This window comes from Nuphar pumila, chromosome 3, assembly GCF_984573655.1.
Source record: "Nuphar pumila chromosome 3, dmNupPumi1.hap1.1, whole genome shotgun sequence".
NCBI lineage: Eukaryota > Viridiplantae > Streptophyta > Magnoliopsida > Nymphaeales > Nymphaeaceae > Nuphar > Nuphar pumila.
The window spans coordinates 8,195,914-8,212,203 of NC_143251.1; the positions used below are offsets into that span (position 1 = coordinate 8,195,914).

Below are 16,290 nucleotides of genomic sequence, written 5' to 3' on the forward strand. Positions count from 1 at the left end.
ATAAAGAACAGGTTTGATGCATATACTATAGGAACTAATATATATACTGGTTACCATTCAAAAAGGAGGGGGGGGGGGGGGGAGGGGAGGAAAAAGAAATTCTCCATATGGTTATTCAGTTTTCCTTTGTGACGTAATTTCTTGCTGCAGTTGTATCCTGCTAGAAGTATTTACTCGATTGTCTCTAGAAATGTTAGTGCATTAGTAATCATAGGTTTCTAGTTAAGCAACCATGATGTGACCAAGTTGTTTTGGATTTCCACTCATAGCATTTCTATTGTCAATCTCATCTCTCAATTTTTCTTAATATATAGATTTTGGCACAAAAACAGACATAGCAAGTTGTTTCAGACTCTGAAAGTTGTGCAAATCCTCACTATCCTTATGACATGTTTATGTAGTAGATCAGGTAGATAACCATCTAGAAATTCTATGCCTTGTTTGGATCTGTTTTTGCTTATTGCATACAAAAATAAATTAAAGCACATTTTATAATAAAGATATTTTCTCTTATTTTTAATTGAGTGAATGTTTGGATCACCAACTATCTAAATTTTAATGAATAAGAAAAGAAGATTAGTTAGTAGTGGTGATGATGGATGGCGGTGGTAGATGGTAGTGGTGGTAATGGTGGTGATGGTGGTGATGGTGATGGCGGTAGTGGTGGTGGTAATGGTGGATGGTAGTGGTGGTTGTAATGAAATATGCGGAAAAGAAATGTATGTCCTACAATGGACATTCACACATAGAAATCAAAGAACAAGTCCAAAAAGAGGACATACACAAAAGCCAATAATGGCTAGAAAGCATAAAATCTTATAAAGGCACAAAGAGGCTTGAAGAAGCCACACCTTACAAAGGGGGAGACCCCACTTATTTATAGGCAAGAGAGGAGTGAGGGACAGTTAGAGAAAAGAGAGAGAGAGGCACCATTGGGAGTCCCAACAAGGTGTCGTTGGGCTCCCAACGGTCACAATTGTGACCGTTGGGGGCCCAACGACTCTTTGTTGGGGCCCCCAATGGATGTGCATTTAATGCACAAAAAATACAAAAAAAGAAATAAGAAAAAAAGGAAAAAGAATAGGAAAAAAGAAGAAAGGGGAAAAAGACTACAATGCCCCTATTGGGCGAATTTACAGAACTACCCCTTATCGGGTAGTGTGATATATATATATATATATATATATATATTGATTACATATATTTTAACACCCTCCCTCAAGCTTTACGGGGATACAACCGAAAGCTTGTTGAGAAGAAACATGAAACGAGGAGCAACAAGGGCTTTGGTGAAGAAGTCCGCCAACTGGTACTCGGATGTGACGTAAGGCAGTGCTATGGTTCCTTTTAGGTATTCATCTCGAACATAGTGACAATCCATCTCTATGTGTTTAGTACGCTCATGGAAGGTGTGATTGTTTGCAATATAGATAGCACTCTTGTTATCACAACACATCTTCGAAGGAATTGAGATGACTATGCCCATATCACTGAGGAGACTTCTAAGCCACACAAGCTCCATGGTTGTAGTGGCCATTGCACGATACTCCGCTTCTGTTGAGGATAATGACACTTTGTGCTGCTTCTTGCATCTCCAAGAAATCATAGAGTCACCTAAGAAAACACAAAAATCAGTGGTTGAGACTCTATCATTGGGATTTCCTCCCCAATCAGCATCAGTATAAGCAATTAAGTCAAGAGATGATGAAAAAGAAAGAAAAACTCCCTTAGTTATGGTGTCTTTAATATATCTGACAATCTTTAAGACTGCACTCATGTGCACAGTTGTAGGTGCATGTTGAAACTGACTGACGGAGTGAACTGCATGAGCTATGTCTGGCCGAGTGATGGATAAGTATGTCAAAGACCCAACAAGTTGACGGTAGGGAGTAGGATTCTCGAGAAGTGTCCCATCTTCCAGCCTTAACTTTGCATTGATAACCTCAGGGGTTTTTGTCTTCTTATCATCCGAAATTCCAGACTTGGAACAAATGTCAGCGACAAGTTTCATTTGAGAGAGAATATACCCTCGGGGAGAATATGCAACTTCAATACCTAGAAAATATCTTAAGAAACCAAGGTCAGACATGTCAAAATTTTCTTTTAAAATTTTCTTAATATCATGGATTCCTTGCTCATCACTTCCAGTGATGATCATATCATCAACATATAGTAGTAGAATAACTACTGAGGACCCTGCACTTTTCACAAACAACACAGTGTCAGTATAACATGAACGAAAATTTAAGCTAGTCATTATATTGCTAAATTTGTCATGCCAAGCCTTTGGAGCTTGTTTTAACCCATACAGTGTCTTTTTAAGTTTAAGAATTTTATTTTCACCAATAGATACTCCTGGTGGAGGATCCATATAAACCTCTTCACTTAATTCACCATTAAGAAATGCGTTCTTAACATCTAATTGATAGATAGGCCATTTTTTAACGGATGCAACCACAATAAGAGTCCTAACACTAGTCATTCTAGCTACGAGAGCGAAGGTTTCTTCATAGTCTATTCTGTATTCTTGAGCATATCCTTTGGCTACCAACCTAGCTTTATAACGTTCTAATGACCCATCACTTTTAGTTTTAATTTTGAAAACACATCTACATCCAATAGACTTCTTTCCAGTGGGTAATTAAGTTATTTTCCAAGTTTTAGCCTTTTCAAGGGCACTAAGTTCTAGTTTCATGGTTTCAACCCATTGAGGAATGTTTTTGGCTTCATTATAGTGTGATGGTTCATGATAAGAGTGTAATGCAATTAGGCATGCCCTATATTTAGGTGTTAGGGACTCATAGGAAACAAACCTATTAGGGGGATTGGAGATTCGGCTAGATCTCCTTAAAGAGGTTTCTTCTATGTTGGAATTTTGAGAATATTTTTCTAAAGCACTTATGGGAGCTTCTTGACCACGCCTAGCATAGGTTTGAATTGACCTATTCTCAAAATTATTACTTTCATTTTCAACATTACTAAGAGGAGTATCCTCTAAATCATTAGGAACTTCCTCTTCGTGAGGAGTCACATCTTCTTGAGAGAGAAGATCAAATAAGAAAGCATTTTCGCTTTCATCAATATCTTTATTTTTCTCAAAGCCGTTCTCATTTTCTAAAAAGGTAACATCTTTGGATATATATAGTTTGTTGCTTTTGGGGTCGAAGCATCTAAAACCTTTTTTATTTTCTCCGTATCCTAAGAACACACATTCGATAGCTTTTGGAGATAACTTATCTCTTTTATATGTAAGGACAAAACATTTACACCCAAAAATTCTTAATCTATCAAAATCGGATGTTCTTTCAAAATTTTTTTCATATGGAGATATATTTTTTAGGGATGAGGATATCATTCTATTTATCAAATAAGTGGAAGTTAAGGTGGCTTTGGCCCAATAGCACTTTGGAATTTCTTTGGAAATGAGAAGAGTCCTAGTGGTTTCGAAAATGTGTCTATACTTTCTTTCGGCTAGACCGTTTTGTTGAGGAGTCCTAGGACATGACCTTTGATGACAAATGCCATTGGTTTCCAAGTATTCTTGAAATTCATTTGATAGATATTCTCCACCGGAATCAGATCGAAAAATGAAGATATTACTTGAAAATTGATTTTTGACAATCATATGAAATTTTTTAAAGAAATTAAAAACTTCGGATTTTAGATTGAGAAAATAGATCCACACATATCGAGTGCAGTCATCAATGAAAGTAACATAATAGGAGTATCCTCCTTTTGATATGACCGGAGAAGGACCCCAAACATCCGAATAGACTAATTCAAAGGGTCTTTTGGACACAAATGTTCTATTTGGAAAAGGGGTGGATTTCATTTTTCCAAAAATACAACTCTTGCAAACAAAATGTTTCTCATTACAAAATTTCTTTCCAAAGGGAAAGGAGTACATTTTTGAGAAGCTTGGATGTCCAAGTCTTTGATGCCAAGTTTCAATATTTTTATCTTGAACATGATTACAAAATGAGTTAGTGGGAAGTTTCAAATTGTTCATGTAGTAGAGATCTTCCCTCCTATGGTCTTGCCTAATCCGCTTCCCGGACTGGAGATCCTGTATAGAGCAATCCTTGGTTGAGAAGGAGATTTCACATCCATGATCACATATTTGAGAAACAGATAAAAGATTTGAATTAAGTTGAGGTACTACCCTTACGTTTGGCACAAAAAAATCTTTTGAAAAGTCTTAAGTTCCAAAACTTTTAACTTGTAAAGAGGTGCCATCGGCGGTGGAAACAAAAGAATTTTTTGAGTTGCTACATAAATTGGATAGTCCATTTTCAATAGGGTTCATATGAAAGGATGCTCCAGAATCAAGAATCCAAGAAGACATACCTGGAGGAGAAGAAGAGGCAATGGTGGCTCCTGAAGTTGACGGCGATTTGAGTAGAATTTGAAGTGCTTCGGATAGTTGAGCAAGTGAAAAAGACTCTTTCCCTTTCATTGACTCCTCCTTCTTTTGTGAGGTTTCTTCAATAATAGCAATTTTACCTTTTGGAGGTTCATTTATCTTCGGACAATTAGGTCTTATATGACCCGGTTCTTGACAATGATGGCAAATGGCTTTTCTATAATTGCCATTATAGTTATTTTGCCTCCCAAAGTGTGGAGGCTTATAAGCTTTCATATGATTGGCGGGTTTAGACACGGCTAGAACTTCATCTCCTCCTTTAATCATGCCAAGACGCGTTTCTTCTTGGCATATTTCGGCCATGGCATCTTCCAATGGAAGAGGTTTAGATCTATGAAGAAGGGAGGACCTACTTGTTCATATTCGGGCCTAAGCCCATGTAAAAATTGGAAAAAGTGTTCTTTTCCATTTGTTCTCTTCTCATTTCCACATCTTCACTAGATACCCATTTTGGTTCTAGAAGGGATAGCTCATCCCATAAAGGTCCAAGAGTGCTATAGTAATCTCTTACACTCATTTCACCTTGCTTAATGGTACGGATTTTTTCTTGGATAAAGAATTGACGAGCAAGGTCTTTTTGAGTATACATACCTTTCATAAAGAACCATGCTTCATTTGCTAGGCGGAATTTGGTAATGTTGGCACAATTTTTTAGCTCCACGTTGTTCATGAACCATGCAAGAATTTTTGCATGCTTACTTTCCCAATCTTCGACCTTAGATTGGTGATCTTCAATAGCCTTCATGCGAGCATTTCCTTCTAGAGCTTTTTCTTGATCACCATTCATTTTCGTAAGTTGAAGTTGAGGTTCCCTAATGGTGCCCATAACATATCCCCAAAGCTTTTTACCTTTGAGGTTGTTCTCCATGGCGGCGGCCCACATCATGTAGTTAGTACCATTAAGCTTGAAGGAGAGATCAATCTTTTGTTCTCCTTCCATCATAGAATCAAGAATGAAGGACAAACCAAGAGAGAGGTATAACTAGTCAACTAGCTATACGAATCAAGAGCACAACCAAGGCTCTGATACCATGTAATGAAATATGCGAAAAATAAATGTATGTCCTACAATGAACATTCACGCATAGAAATCAAAGAACAAGTCCAAAAAGAGGACATACACAAAAGCCAATAATGGCTAGAAAGCATAAAATCTTATAAAGGCACAAAGAGGCTTGAAGAAGCCACACCTTACAAAGGGGGAGACCCCACTTATTTATAGGCAAGAGAGGAGTGAGGGAGAGTTAGAGAAAAGAGAGAGAGAGGCACCATTGGGAGTCCCAACAAGGTGTCGTTGGGCTCCCAACGGTCACAATTGTGACCGTTGGGGGCCCAATGACTCTTTGTTGGAGCCCCCAATGGATGTGCATTTAATGCACAAAAAATACAAAAAAAGAAATAGGAAAAAAAGAAGGGAAAAAAGACTGCAATGCCCCTATTGGGCGAATTTACAGAACTACCCCTTATCGGGTAGTGTGATAAATATATATATATATATATATATATATATATATATATATATATATTGATTACATATATTTTAACAGTGGTGACATAGTGATGGTGGTGGTGGTGATAATGGTGGTGGTCGCAGTGGCAATGGTGATGATGGTAATAGTGGTGATGACAATGGTGATGATGAGAACACTGATGGTGGTGGTGGTGATTGCAATGGTGATGATGGTAATGATGGTGACAATGGTGATGGTGGTGGTGGTGGTGATGGTGGAGAAATGATGGTGGTAGTGATGGAGATGGAATGAAAGAAAATAAGCACTTATAAAATAAATAAGTAGGTCTCTCTTTATTTTTGAAAAAGGGTGAAATTTATAAAATGTCATTAAAAAATAAAAGTAAATTATCCAAACACCAAAACATGTACTTAACATAAACATAAATAGTAAGGAGTAATTTATTAAGTGATCCAAACAGGGGGATAGAGTTCTGTAGCTCTTAATTGTTTTAGAAGACTCTGGAGAGTGTTAGGGAATGACTCTTCGAACTACCGATAGATCGAAGAAACAAACACGGGAAAAAGGAAAAGGAAAAAACTGTCACACATAAAGAGCAAAGATTTTACGTGGTTCGGCAAGAATTGCCTACGTCCACAATCGCACTGATCTTTCATCTTTATTAATTGAGATACAATACAAGAGCCGAATTACCTCTTTTAAATAGGAGTCTATTAGTGTTGTTGAATATAACTAGGAGTGTAGGATAAAATTATAGAACTACCTTCCAAAAAATTTGCCTCAGTGCTAACGCCCCCGAACCCCTACCTTACAAGCAAGGGGCACGACCTCCTGCAACTCCCTACCAATTTACTGCAAAGTTGGTGTAATAAAATAGCGGAAAATACAACAACAATGCTACTAAGGGCTTTACAAGATTACAATCACAAAAGTGCATAAGCACAAACCAATGCCACTAAGGTCTTATAAGATCGCAATCACAATGTGCACAAGCACAAGTCCACTATAGGACAAAACAATAGCCAACAAGAAACAACAACACAAGCACTAAGTGCATATAAAACATTATAGAACTAAATAGAAAAACACAAAATATAAAAAATATTCATCTTTATTGAGCATAAATGCTTAAGAGATGCATTGGTTACAAGCGAGGGGTTCAAACCTATATATACACAAAGGGAGAGCATTGGGATCTATTGGGGAACTCCCGATAGAGTCGTTGGGGGCTCTCCAAGAGTCACATTTAGAGCTCATGCTCTTTACAAAAAAGACATTTAATAAAAAGATAAAAATAAATAAATAAGAGAAAATTTGTTCCTAATGAACAATACTATTACATGAGTAAAATAACAAAAATACCCCTAAAGGGTATTTATCTATTACATCATTATATATATGAATATATATATATATATATATATATATGTGTGTGTGTGTGTGTGTGTGTGTACAACAACAACAACTACGCCTTCATCCCAAAACAATTGGGGTCGGCGATATGAACCAACAAAGAAAATCATTCTGGGTCTTCCACATGAATCCTTCTCCTCCATTCATTTCTATCCAATGCCATGTCCTCGGTGAGGTTCAAAGCATTCATATCCTTTCCTATCACCTCCATCCATGTCTTCCTAGGCCTACCCCGACCTCTTTTAACTAATATATTTTCTCATTTCTCCATCCTTCTAACTGGAGCATCATTAGGCCTTCGTCGAATATGTCCAAACCACCGTAAACGATTCTCTCTCATCTTATTTTCAATGGGTGCAACGCCTACCTTCTTACGTATCTCCTCGTTCTGAATCTTATCTTTTATTGTATTTTCACACATCCATCTCAGCATACGCATCTCAGCTACACTCATTTTTTGAATATGATGTCTCTTGGCAGCCCAACATTTCGTACCATATAGTAAAGCGGGCCTAATAGTCGGCCTATAAAACTTTCCCTTCAACCGCAATGGCATTCTACGATCGCACAACACTCCAGTTGCACTCTTTTATTTCATCCATCCAACCTTTATCCTATGATTTACATCTCTATCAATTTCTCCATACTTTTGAATGATAGATCCCAAATATTTGAAAGAATCATCCCTCGGTATTTCTTGCTCACCAAGCTTCACTACACTCCCATCTCTATTTCGTTGCTTACTAAATCGACATTCCATGTATTCTGTCTTACTCTTACTCAACTTAAAACCTCTTGCTTCCAATGTCTGTCTCCATAATTCTAACTTAGCATTAACCCCAGCTCTAGACTCATCAATCAAAACAATATCATCAGCAAACAACATACACCACGACACATTTTCTTGAATTGATCTCGTAAGCTCATCCATCACTATAGCAAATAGTAAAGGGCTTAAAGCAGATCCTTGATGTAACCCAACCGTTATAAGAAAATTGGTTGTCACCCCTCCACAAGTGCGGACATTGGTTACTACTCCTTCATACATATCTTTAATTATACTAATGTACTTGAGAGAAATGCCTTTCTTCATCATTGTCCACCAGAGAACGTCCCTAGGTACTCTATCGTAAGCCTTCTCCAAATCAATAAAAACCATATGCAAATCTTTGTTCCTCTCTCTATTTCTCTCAATAAGTTGTCTAAGAAGATGTATAGCTTCCATAGTAGATCTTCCAGGCATAAAACCAAATTGATTCTCCGATATCATGACAACCTTCCTCAACCTAAACTCAATCACCCTCTCCCAAAGTTTCATAGTATGACTCATGAGTTTTATACCACGATAGTTTGTGCAATCTTGTATATCACCCTTATTCTTATATAGAGGCACCAAAGTACTCTTTCTCCACTCATTAGGCATCTTGTGTGTGTGTGTATATGTACAAAATGAAACAAATATGTATGTATGATAATACATACATATATACATGTGCAACTTAACACTCCCCCTCAAAGTTACGATGAGATATGCCAAAAGTTTGGAAATACAACAAAGATTCAACGGGAACGATCCAAGTCTTCAATGGGAATCTCCATCTTTATAATACATCAAAGATATTTTTTTCCTAATCCATCACGTCTTTAAGAACCTGTAGGGAAAACAAAACAAAGGTTCCAACTACAAAAGGAAGGTATTCTAACCAAATAGTTATAAAGTTTCAAAACATATATATATATATATATATATATATATTAAACAAGAATAACACTAAAAAATTTAAGCAAAGTAGTGATAATTTTTAGAAATATTAGATAACCATTAAGATAAGAGGAGCATATCTCAAAAGAGAAACTTTTATGAAATAAAAAAATTATTGATCATAAGGGAACTTAATCTAAAAAACAAACATATTCATTATCAAGAAGAGATAAACATTGATGTATTAATAATATTTCAATTTTTTTCGAAAAAACTCTTCAATTAAAATAAATCATCAATTTATACTAAAAACAACATGCATATAAAGTATAACACTAAAAAAGAACCCTCAAGAAAAGAGGAGTCAATTAAATTTATGCATGCAACAATGTGAACACGATAATCAATATGAAACACACATATATATATATATATATATCCAACATGCAATTAAAGCATATTTAATGCACATAAGATGATAATAAAAATAACTATTTTTATCAATAAAATGCATGATTTTAAGGTAAAGAATCAAATAACCTTCAATTACGAACAAAAGTATCCACCAATATCAAGTAGACAACACACAAGTGTTTTCGTAAGGAATACTCTCAACACCCACAAAGAGGCACATGCAAGAAGGTTCACAATATAAAGAATAAGATTTTTATTAAACATCACAAGTATGCAAAATCCATTAAATTTTTATCAACAACCATTTTTCCTATAAGGAAACACAAGTAGAAAACATTTTGAAATTTCATGGAGAGATTCTAAAAAATCCCACATAACAAAAGGAATGATACTTGCAAATTAACACTAATTTGCAAAAAATATGAAGAGATTTAAATTCTCACAAATATCAAAAAGTGATATTTTGACCACCACAAGCAATCACTTCACTAGGCCTTCAAACCTCAAACATCTAGCGTATGAGCGACTACAACAAGAGCATAATTATCATGCCACTAAAGGGCCAAAGACACACATGAAGGTATGTATAAACATCTCTTGTCTACATATAATAACACTTAAAAACAAGTGTATCAACGACTAGATCAAGACTATAATACCAATGATGGGCTAAGATCACACACGAATGTGTGAATAAACATCTCTTGTCTATATATAATGACACTAAAATATCAAGTGTATCAGCGATTAGATCAAGAGTATAATATCAACGATGGGCTAAAATCACACACGAAGGTGTGAATAAACATCTCTTGTATATATATATATATATATATATATATATATAGAGAGAGAGAGAGAGACACTCAAAAATCAAGTGTATCAATGACCAGATCAAGAGTATAATGGTACTAATTTGCGAAAAATATGAAGAGATTTAAATTCTCACAAATATCAAGAAGTGATATTTTGACCACTACAAGCAATCACCTCACTAGGCCTTCAAACCCCAAACATCAAGTGTATGAGTGACTACAACAAGAGCATAATTATCTTGCAACTAAAGGGCCAAAGACACACATGAAAGTACGTATAAACATCTCTTGTCTACATATAATGACACTTAAAAAAAAGTGTATCAACGACTAAATCAAGACTATAATACCTGTAGACGATGGCCTTAACGATGGCCTGGACCCTAGAAATAGAGAAGAGAGAGAGAAGAGAGAGAGAGAGAAGAGAGAAAGAGAGAGAAGAGAGAGAGACGGCTGCAAAGAAAACCTCAGAACTCATAATACGATTAGGGCCTCTCTCTATGTTAAATAGAGAGAGGCTTAAAGACCTAATTACAATACAACCCCATTATAAAGAACTAAATTACAAAAAGCACCTTAATGAAAGATAACTCTACTTAAAACCACCTATTCTCAACACTCCCCCTCAAGCTGGAGCATAGATATCGATCATGCTCAGCTTGTCACAACATTTTGAAAAATTTGGTCTGGCAAGAGGTTTTGTGAACATATCTGCAACTTGGTCTTCCGACTTTAGATATTGGGTAGTGATATGACCCGCTTGAACCATATCCCTTACATAGTGGCAATCAACCTCAATGTGCTTTGTTCTCTCATGAAATATAGGATTGTTCGCTATATATGTTGCAGCTTTGTTATCGCACATCATGGTCATGGGAGAAGAAACCTTCACCTGGAGATCAAGAAGCACAGTACGAACCCACATCAATTCAGCAGCTGTTTGGGCCATAGCCCGATATTCTAATTCTGCACTAGACCTCGAAACCACATTTTGCTTCTTACTTCTCCAAGAGATTAAGTTGTCTCCCAGGAACACACAAAATCCTGTGGTAGATTTTCTATCTACTACAGATCCTGCATAGTCAGCATCAGAATAGGCCACTATATCCAGAGGTCCACCTTTCTTGAACAATAACCCCTTTTCAGGAGAAGATTTTAGATATCTGAGAATCATAATAGCTGCATTCCAGTGTACCTCAGTAGGTTTGTCCATAAACTGACTGACTTTACTCACTGCTAAAGCAATATCTGGCCTGGTCACAGTTACATACAGTAGTTTCCCAACTAGGGAGCGATAGCTTTTGCTATCAACCAGTTTTGACCCTTCTTCAAACAACTGAACTTTATGGTCCATGGGAATATTTGCTGGTTTAGCTCCCAACATTCCTGTTTCCTTTAATAAGTCAAGAACATACTTTCGTTGAGACAAAACCATCCCTTCACGGCTCCTGGCAACTTCTATACCCAGAAAATACCTGAATGAACCAAGGTCTTTTGTAACAAAGTGTTTGTGAAGATGAGCCTTTGTGGCTTCAATAGCTTTCACATCATCACCTGTAAGAATGATGTCATCCACATATACCACCATAACAACTATGCCAGAGCTAGTTTTCTTTATGAATAGTGTATGATCTGCTGCTGACCTATTAAAGCCAAAACCTGACATTACTTCAAACAACTTCTGAAACCATGCACGAGGACTTTGTTTCAAGCCATAAATTGCCTTTTTCAATCTACACACCTTCCGACACTCCCCCTCAACCTCGAATCCTGGAGGTTGTTGCATGTAAACAGTTTCAGATAGGTCTCCATATAGAAATGCATTTTTCACATCTAATTGAGACAGGCTCCAACCATGCTGCACAGCTACTGAGAGAACAAGACGAATGGTACTCATTCGTGCAACAGGAGAAAAAGTTTCAAAGAAATCAATACCATATGTCTGAGTATACCCTTTGGCTACTAATCTGGCCTTGTACCGTTCAATGGAACCATCAGATTTGTACTTTATCGTATATACCCATTTGCATCCAACAATGTCAGCATCTGCAGGGGAATCAACTAGGTCCCAAGTATGCTGAGATATTAAGGCATCTATTTCTTCTTGCATAGCCCTCTTCCAGTGAGTATGAATCTCGGCCTGCTGATAGTTCTGAGGAATAACTTCAGCAAATAAAGCTGAAATAAAAGATTTCATCTGATTTCCAATTCTGGCTTCAGAGACAAAACGAGACATGGGATATAAAGTACATTGTCATGTCCCCTTTCGTAGAGCAATCGGCCTGTTATCATCATCATGAAGATCATTATTGTCAGTAGAACTTACCTCAGGGGAAGAAGAGGGAGGCACTTGAGGAGGTGGATCTCTACGCACATATACCAATGGAGGATTATGAAATCTGGAAGAGGATGAAGTGTGATTCGGGAATGAGGGCACGGATTCCAAGGGAAAAGGGGGTATAGGTAATGGGCAAGACTCAGCTGGATCAACCTGCAGCGGGGAACCAGTATTAGAGTAATATGGAGTGGATTCCAAGAAAGACACATCCGCACTGACATACTCTCGGCGAGAAGTAGGATCATAACATCGATATCCCTTTTGATTTTTGGGATAACCTATAAATATGCACTTTGTAGCTTGAGCAGCTAATTTATCACGATCAGGGCCAAGTTTGTGTACAAAGCAAACACATCCAAACACTTTGGGCGAGAGGGAGAAAAGAGGGGTATTTGGTTTTAGGATATGAATTGGAATTTGATCACCCACAGAAGAGGAAGGCATGCGGTTGATCAGATAGCAAGCAGTTGTAATTGCATCTCCCCAGTATAACGCAGGAACATTTGATTGGATCATAATGGTCCTGGCAATATCAAGTAGGTGACGATGTTTTCGCTCAGCCACCCCATTTTGTTAAGATGAATAGGCACAGGAAGTTTGGGGTTGGATGCCACTATCATGGTAAAATTGTAACAGACTTTTTGATTTAAACTCGAGAGCATTATCAGTGCGAACAATCTTGACACTGGATTCAAACCGAGTCTTTATTTCAAGAATTAAAGATTTGATAATATTTGGAACATCAGATCGTTCCTTTATTAAAAACACCCATGATAACTTAGAGAAATCATCAACAATAACTAGATAGTATCGACACTGAGTCCTAGTAGGAATCTTACTAGGACCCCATACATCTGCATGAAGAAGTTCAAAGACTTTATTACTAGACTGACTCTGACTCGAAGGGAACGAACTTCGATGATGCTTGCCCAGCTGACATGCTTCACACTGAAATGATGCGGTGGAGGGAATCTGAGGAAAGACCGAACGAAGCTTTGACAATGAAGGATGACCAAGACGACGATGCCACTGAACAGGACTAAATGAATGGTCCACCGCTGCATGCACAGTACCCATTGGATGATGTAAGTAGTAGATTCCATTTTCTTTATAGCCTCCACCAATCTTCTTCCCCGTCAGCAAATCCTGAAAATGACAACCCATTGGATCAAATATTACTCTACAGTTTTGTTCTTTTACAAGACAACTCACAGAAAGTAAACTCTGAGGAAATTTTGGGGCATGAAGAGCATTTTTTCAACTGTAATGAGGAGGATATAGAAATATTTCCCTGACCAACAATCGGGGAGGTACTCCCATCGGCTAATGAGACTCCAAGCAGAGCCTTAATATCCTTCAGATCTGAAAAAACAAGTGAATTTCCACACAAATGCCTGGATGCACCAGAATCAATAATCCACTTACTGTCAGTCGGATGAAGAAGATTTCCGGTTGAATAGGCAACACCAGCAACAGGAGAGGTAGAGCTCAAAGAACGAAGAGCTATCAGCTCATCATATTCAGCACGACTGAGGGTTATACTACTGTCACTTGCAGAAATATTGTCTTGTGCCTTTGTTGCCTCGAGAGAAGTAGTATTAGCTCTAGGAGCATATGACTTTGATGAAGATGAGGTTGGTCGGCCATGCTTATCCCAGCAACGATCTTCTAAATGTCCAGATTTTCCACAGAATGTACATTGAAGCTTTCCTCTGCCTCCCACACCTCGGCCGCGACCTCGTCCTCTGATGTTCTGAAGATTTCCACGTCCATAACCAGATGAGACAACTAAGGCAGAAGACTGAGTCACAGGCTGAGAATGTGGAAGAGATATAGCAAGTCTGCTTAGACGGTTATATGCCTCAACAAGAGTAGGCACATCCGACCCAGTCAACATTTGGACTTTTGCAACAGAAAATTCTGAAGATAAACCTGTAAGAAACCTAGCAACCATAGTTTATTCTTGATGATCCTTTTGTTTTGAACAACAAAGAGGTCTGTGAGCATTAAGTCTTTCAAAAGCAGCTTTTACGGAGGCATAGTACTGGGCCAAGGTTTGATCTCCCTGCTGTAAATTGTATATTTCCTGTTCGACTTGTAGGATACGACTCACATTAGTTTCTTGTGAGTATGTATCTCGAAGATTGTCCCACATCTGTTTGGCGGTATTATAATAAATTAAACCATCTGCAATATGGGGTTCGACACTATTCATAATCCATGACATGACTATGTCATTATCTTCATCCCAAGTAACATATTTTCCCACCTTTTCAGTGGGTCCATCTTCCAACAAGATATGTTTTCTACGATGTCCAGATACCGACATCATAAATGTTCTGGACCACCTGGCATAGTTGGTTTCATTTAACCTCACAGACGAGCCGTACGAAAAGGGATCAGCCATACTGCAGGTAAAAAAAAAACTGGACAGTCTCCACACTATCCAAAAAAAAACCCCGCGTGTTACATCCACACGCCAACTGATATTCCAACCAGCAGTTGTTCACTTACGAACAACAATAAAAAAAAAAACCACTACAGTAGTGAGCAGCAGCCCACAAGCAGACATATAATTCAGCACTTCAGTGATTCACAGCTAACTCGACTTCTGCATATGCAGAAAAAAAATTTCATAACAGGGGCAGCTCCCCAGACATATACAGTTTGACAATACGTCATTAATTTTTCTCGAGCAACACCACTAAGAGTTGGATTGCTGGAGAAAAAAAAATAAGCAGGAAGTACCAGCACCAATCAAACTCCACACAGCCACTATATCACCAATCAAACTCCACACAGCCACGATATCAAGATACACAAAACATTTTCAGTGCAAAGAGTACCAGCACCAATCAAACTCCACACAACCACGATATCAAGATACACAAAACAGGCCCCCAACCACATGTAAAATCACCAACAGTAATCAGACTCCCAACAGCAATCAACTCCCAACAGGTAGCCACGAAACCGAGACAGTAGGCAGTCATGAAATGATAAAACAAGAAGCTGCGAACTCACAGCAAGCATCCACGACAAGAAGCTGCGAACTCACAACAAGCATCCACGACCAACTGCGTGATCAGATCTGTCAACAGATCCAGAAAAAAAAATTTCATCGCTGACCTGATTAGATATTTTTCCTTTTACTCATTAGATCTGTTGACAGATCTGGTGGCCTCCACGATCGATCGAGCCTTGATCAGACTCGATCACGCTCCCACGATCACGCTCCCACGGTCGGTACAACTCTGATACCATGTAGACGATGGCCTGAACCCTAGAAATAGAGAAGAGAGAGAGAGAGAGAAGAGAGAAAGAGAGAGAAGAGAGAGAGACGGCTGCAAAGAAAACCTCAGAACTCATAATACGATTAGGGCCTCTCTCTATGTTAAATAGAGAGAGGCTTAAAGACCTAATTACAATACAGCCCCATTATAAAGAACTAAATTACAAAAAGCACCTTAATGAAAGATAACTCTACTTAAAACCACCTATTCTCAACAATACCAACGATGGGCTAAAATCACACACGAAGGTGTGAATAAACATCTCTTGTCTATATATAATGACACTAAAAAATCAAGTGTATCAGCGACTAGATTAAGAGTATAATGCCAACGATGGGCTAAAATCACACACAAAGGTGTGAATAAACATCTCTTGTCTACATATAATAACACTAAAAAATCAAGTGTATCAACGATCAG

At 37.8% G+C, this 16,290-nt stretch overlaps 1 protein-coding gene across 6 annotated transcripts in view; it reads left to right on the plus strand.

Annotated features, from left to right (window-relative positions):
* The window catches only part of LOC149841840 (mitogen-activated protein kinase kinase kinase 5-like), a 53,696-nt gene that overhangs the window by 17,907 nt on the left and 19,499 nt on the right, over window positions 1-16,290 (plus strand). The gene's annotated exons all lie outside the window — the stretch shown is intronic.